The sequence below is a fragment of the Staurois parvus genome, unplaced genomic scaffold, assembly GCF_062004578.1.
Source record: "Staurois parvus isolate SC_StPar_1 unplaced genomic scaffold, SC_StPar_1.0 ptg000442l, whole genome shotgun sequence".
In the NCBI taxonomy this organism is placed as follows: Eukaryota; Metazoa; Chordata; class Amphibia; order Anura; family Ranidae; genus Staurois; species Staurois parvus.
In genome coordinates this window covers 1,539,984-1,545,578 of record NW_028318238.1, presented here as the reverse complement: position 1 = coordinate 1,545,578, position 5,595 = coordinate 1,539,984, and the positions used below count along the sequence as shown (strand labels likewise).

Below are 5,595 nucleotides of genomic sequence, written 5' to 3'. Positions count from 1 at the left end.
GGGGGGGGGGGAATAGTGCCCCATCGTTGGGGGGGGGGAATAGTGCCCCATCGTTGGGGGGGGGAATAGTGCCCCATCGTTGGGGGGGGGGGAATAGTGCCCCATCGTTGGGGGGGGGGGAATAGTGCCCATCGTTGGGGGGGGGGAATAGTGCCCCATCGTTGGGGGGGGGGGAATAGTGGCCCCATCGTTGGGGGGGGGGAATAGTGCCCCATCGTTGGGGGGGGGGGAATAGTGCCCCATCGTTGGGGGGGGGGGGAATAGTGCCCCATCGTTGGGGGGGGGGGGAATAGTGCCCCATCGTTGGGGGGGGGGGAATAGTGCCCCATCGTTGGGGGGGGGGGGAATAGTGCCCCATCGTTGGGGTCAGTGGGGGGGGGGGGAATAGTGCCCCATCGTTGGGGTCAGTGGGGGGGGGGAATAGTGCCCCATCGTTGGGGTCAGTGGGGGGGGGGGAATAGTGCCCCATCGTTGGGGTCAGTGGGGGGGGGGGGAATAGGGCCCCATCGTTGGGGTCAGTGGGGGGGGGGGAATAGTGCCCCATCGTTGGGGTCAGTGGGGGGGGGGGAATAGTGCCCCATCGTTGGGGTCAGTGGGGGGGGGGAATAGTGCCCCATCGTTGGGGTCAGTGGGGGGGGGGGGAATAGTGCCCCATCGTTGGGGTCAGTGGGGGGGGGGGAATAGTGCCCCATCGTTGGGGTCAGTGGGGGGGGGGGGAATAGTGCCCATCGTTGGGGTCAGTGGGGGGGGGAATAGTGCCCCATCGTTGGGGTCAGTGGGGGGGGGAATAGTGCCCCATCGTTGGGGTCAGTGGGGGGGGGGAATAGTGCCCCATCGTTGGGGTCAGTGGGGGGGGGGGGAATAGTGCTCCATCGTTGGGGTCAGTGGGGGGGAATAGTGCCTCATCGTTGGTATTAGTAACACAAATGATGGGGCACTATTCCTCCCACTGACACCAATGATACTTACCTTGCGACTCCTGCTCCAGCCTGGCTCGCTCTCTCCCATCTACAGCCAGCATACCTGGCTGCAGCAGCACAAAATTTGCACTTACCCGTCAGCTGTCTTCCTTCTCTGGCCGCTCTCCTCTTCTCGCTCTGGCAGCTCCCTCGCTCGATCTTCTTTGATCTACACGCGCTGCCGCTCAGCTCCTCCTCTCCAAGCTCCACCTCCTCGCCGGTGATTGGCCGCCTGTGTGCCTCTCCTGAGCTACAGTTCCGGTGGCCAATCAGCGGCGAGGAGGCGGAGCTGTTGAATGATCCCAGAGGTGTGGCCAGGTGACAGGGACAGCATGTCATCCCACCCACACATCGCCTGAGACAGATAGAGGAGCGGTGTCTCGGTTCCTAAGACCATCGGAAATGTGTTTTCCGATGGTCTTAGGCGACCCCTGTGAAATGGTAGTTCGACCCCCAAAGGGTTACGACCCACAGGTTGAGAACTGCTGATTTAAATTGTTTTTTCATTGTGGAGGCTGTGCTTTGCAATTTAAATAGTGGTTTATATAGATATGATCTTTGTTTGATTTTTAATCAACACATTAGTAAAATATTAAATTTGTTATTAGATTTATTTTCTACAGTAATCATTAAAATTCTGAATTTTAATTTTCCATTTTTGTTTCACCCAGAACATCTAACATTGGCCAACCAGAAGATTCCAGAGAAATGGAGCAGGAAGAGGTGCAAGCACCTCCTGGAAATGGGTGAGGGCCCCAGCACTGCTAGCACAAGAATAATGTTGGTGCCTTCCGAACCAAGTGCAGATGTCGCACCTCAGCAGGTATATTAATTGATCACATTTTAATTACCCATCTGTCCAGAAATGTACCCCCCTTTCTTTATAGCTTAAAGACCCCCTTCCTGCCCTCTACAATATTAAGCTTTCAACACTGCCACAATTATCACAATTGCATCGTCGTGCAAGATCTGTAACATGTTAAATTTTTAGCATGTAGAACTTTCCTTTGTGATATTTAACTACCGCTGGGTGTTTTAAGTTTTTTTTGCAAAAGTCAAAAGACCCTCATCTGGCTCAAGTCGGGGACGTTAGCAACGGCAGCGCTGAAGGGAGTCTCAGCTGCCTGCAGCTGAGGACAGAATTATTGCATTCCTTGAAGGGATGCAAGAAAGGCATAATGAATAATCCACGGACCAATTTTTGCCGTAGCCTCTACTTTTTGATTGTCCAGCTGAACGATGAACAAATTTCAGAGGACTCCCATGCCCCACACCACCCATCACCAACTCTGGAACCAGTGATTTTATTTGTATTCAGAATTGGACAATGTTTTTTTTTTATTACTTGTTTATGGGAAAAGTTAGATTCTTTAATAAATATTTTAATATTTGGTTTTATTTTTTTAACATATTAAAGTTTGTTTGGTGATGTGGCCATTTATGTTTCACCCTTACCTCATAAGCAGCTAGGGTCATGTTATGGGATGTCACCTCCCCCCCCCCCCCCCCCACACACACACACGTGTGAAAGGCACATCACACATGATTATGCATTTGTGTGGCCATGTCATGCATGTTTGGAAAAGTGATGGTCATTGGCTGTGAACTAGTTCTCACATTTGAAAAATTCAAAAAACATGCTCTGATAAAAGAAAAAAAAATTTAATGTTTTCATCAAATCACTCCTTTATTTCTAAACAATTAGTGAGAACTTACAATAATCAATTCAAAAATAGATATGTTGATCTTGCCAGGACAACCTACCATCTGAGGAAATAAATTAGTTTGCAAACTGATTTCTAACAGTCATTATCTGAGCTCTAGTGCACAGATCCATGAACTGAATGTTCTGTGCGGTGTTTTGGGGTACAGACTTGCTGTATACTGTCAGTTACAAAGTTATGTAGAACACAGCAGGCCAGCACTACTTTAATAGCATTCTCATCATCCAATTGTATTGCAGAGAAGAGTACCTGCCACTTAGCTGAACATACTCCAAATGCACACTCAACTACTGGTCTTGCCTGGCTTAGTCTGTAATTTAATATTTTTTTTGTAGATAACCAAGTCCATGTCCACTGTAAGGCCTCATTATGCATTCTGCAAGGCCAAATGCCTCATCAGCTACAATCACCATTGGAAGACTTGGCTCAGTTGTACATGGAAGATGCCTCCATCCAAGAATCCCAAGACTACCTTCAAATAGCTGCCTCCATCCAAGAATCCCAAGACTACCTTCAAATAGCTGACACCCCAAGGAAGATTCCCTAAAAATTTCTGGAATCACCCTGACTCCCATAGGCCCCAACATAAACGTATATGAAGCGCAGGTAAGCATTGCAGGAGTACTATGGAAAAGTATTTCTTATAATTTGAAATGTAGTGAACTAGAATTGGGTGTTTTTTTTCCCACTTGAACAGGTTTTCCATCCAGAGCTCCTATGCAGTTTGTGAAGTCAGTCTTTTCTCAAAATTTTCACTCACTTCCCATATTTGTTCTGTTGGCACAGGCATTACTGCATTATGTAGCTCCTCCCAGTGACAAGCATGTTTCATGAACCACTTTTGCTACAGTTGCAACACCAATCAGAAAGTAGTGGTGTAAGGATACAAAGGATTGCCCTATGGTCAGAAACCTGCAATAGATACAATTTTTTTTTTTTTAAAAATCACAAAAAAATTGCAAGTGCAAAATATATATAAAATTAATCCACTAACCCAATGTATAAAATGCAAAATACTAACCACAGCTTACACAGCCATCAACACTGCCCCTAGCTACATTGCCAACCTCATCTGCAGATATCACCCACTCTGCTTTTCCCAGAATATCTTCCTCTCTTGCTCCCTCATCACCTCCTCCCACGCTCACCTCCAGGACTTCTCCAGAGCCTCTCCATCCTCTGGAACTCCCTACTACAGTATGTCCAGTCAGCCCCCACCCTGTCTGCCTTTAGGCAATCTTTGAAAACTCACTTATTCAGGGATTCACCTGCACCTAAGAACTGTACTTGAATCACCGCCACCAGATCATCCCCCACAGCTATCACCTCCCCCTTTCTTTAGAATTTAGAAGCTCCACGAGCAGGGCCCTCATATTCCTTCTGTACTGAAATGTATTGTAATGTCTCCTTTATATTGTAAAAACTGTTGGTGCTATATAAATCCTGTATAATATATAAATTGTATTATACTATGAAATTTTGAAGGGAGATATAGGAAAATGTATTTAAAAAATATAAATAAGGAATACAAATAAAGCAACTGCTAGTAATATAAAAAAGTACTAAAAAATATAAAAAAGTTATAAATTTAAATTATATATTTTTACATACCCGAGGGTCAACAGGAGACGTTCCTCTGCTGACATGTTCTTCCTCATTTTGGTGTCCATGCATCATCAAATGACAGTAAACATCCTTGTAAAATGAAAAAAAAATTGTTGGGAAAATTATGCAGCTGGACATAATTATTTACAAAGTATCCCGAAGACATGCTGAGCCATCAATGGGTGAATCCAGTAGCGACGAACTCTGGTCCTCTCAAACATTCTATGTCTTCTGAGCCTCAACACCAGCAACAGCAGGAGCATGTCCTCTAAAATTCTCAACATGTGTTCCATAGTGAACACAATCAGAAAAGACAGCCAATCTCAACAAATACTGCTCTCTGCTTCTACTCTATGTATTTCTCTCAAACCGGCTGAAATAGTTAATTTACCATTTCCAGTGCATTCTGGGCATTTGGGAGGTTCTCCTGTGCTTATCTTGAAAAAATGCTTCTGAACGCAAACGCGACTAAATGCGATATGCAAATGCGGCAAGGCTGATGTTTTAACCTGTGTTTTCCTGCTGTCAATTTCCAGCATTCAGAAGAGTTCTCCAAACACACTGTGTACATGGAGCCTTAATGGCAGGGGTGAAAAGAGACACGAAAAGAGACACGAAAAGAGACACGAAAAGAGACACGAAAAGAGACACGAAAAGAGACACGAAAAGAGACACGAAAAGAGACACGAAAAGAGACACGAAAAGAGACACGAAAAGAGACACGAAAAGAGACACGAAAAGAGACACGAAAAGAGACACGAAAAGAGACACGAAAAGAGACACGAAAAGAGACACGAAAAGAGACACGAAAAGAGACACGAAAAGAGACACGAAAAGAGACACGAAAAGAGACACGAAAAGAGACACGAAAAGAGACACGAAAAGAGACACGAAAAGAGACACGAAAAGAGACACGAAAAGAGACACGAAAAGAGACACGAAAAGAGACACGAAAAGAGACACGAAAAGAGACACGAAAAGAGACACGAAAAGAGACACGAAAAGAGACACGAAAAGAGACACGAAAAGAGACACGAAAAGAGACACGAAAAGAGACACGAAAAGAGACACGAAAAGAGACACGAAAAGAGACACGAAAAGAGACACGAAAAGAGACACGAAAAGAGACACGAAAAGAGACACGAAAAGAGACACGAAAAGAGACACGAAAAGAGACACGAAAAGAGACACGAAAAGAGACACGAAAAGAGACACGAAAAGAGACACGAAAAGAGACACGAAAAGAGACACGAAAAGAGACACGAAAAAAAAAACCACACACCACACAGGGCCAGTGCATCCAGGAG

The 5,595-nt window shown here is 45.6% G+C and overlaps 1 long non-coding RNA gene across 1 annotated transcript; it reads left to right on the top strand.

The window, feature by feature from the left end:
* The first annotated feature begins 1,117 nt into the window (after window positions 1–1,117).
* Window positions 1,118–4,927, top strand: LOC149453990 (uncharacterized). Its single transcript, XR_016314406.1, has 3 exons — window positions 1,118–1,782; window positions 3,019–3,289; window positions 4,825–4,927. It is a non-coding gene; the product is annotated as an uncharacterized LOC149453990 (long non-coding RNA).
* The last annotated feature ends 668 nt before the right edge of the window (window positions 4,928–5,595 follow it).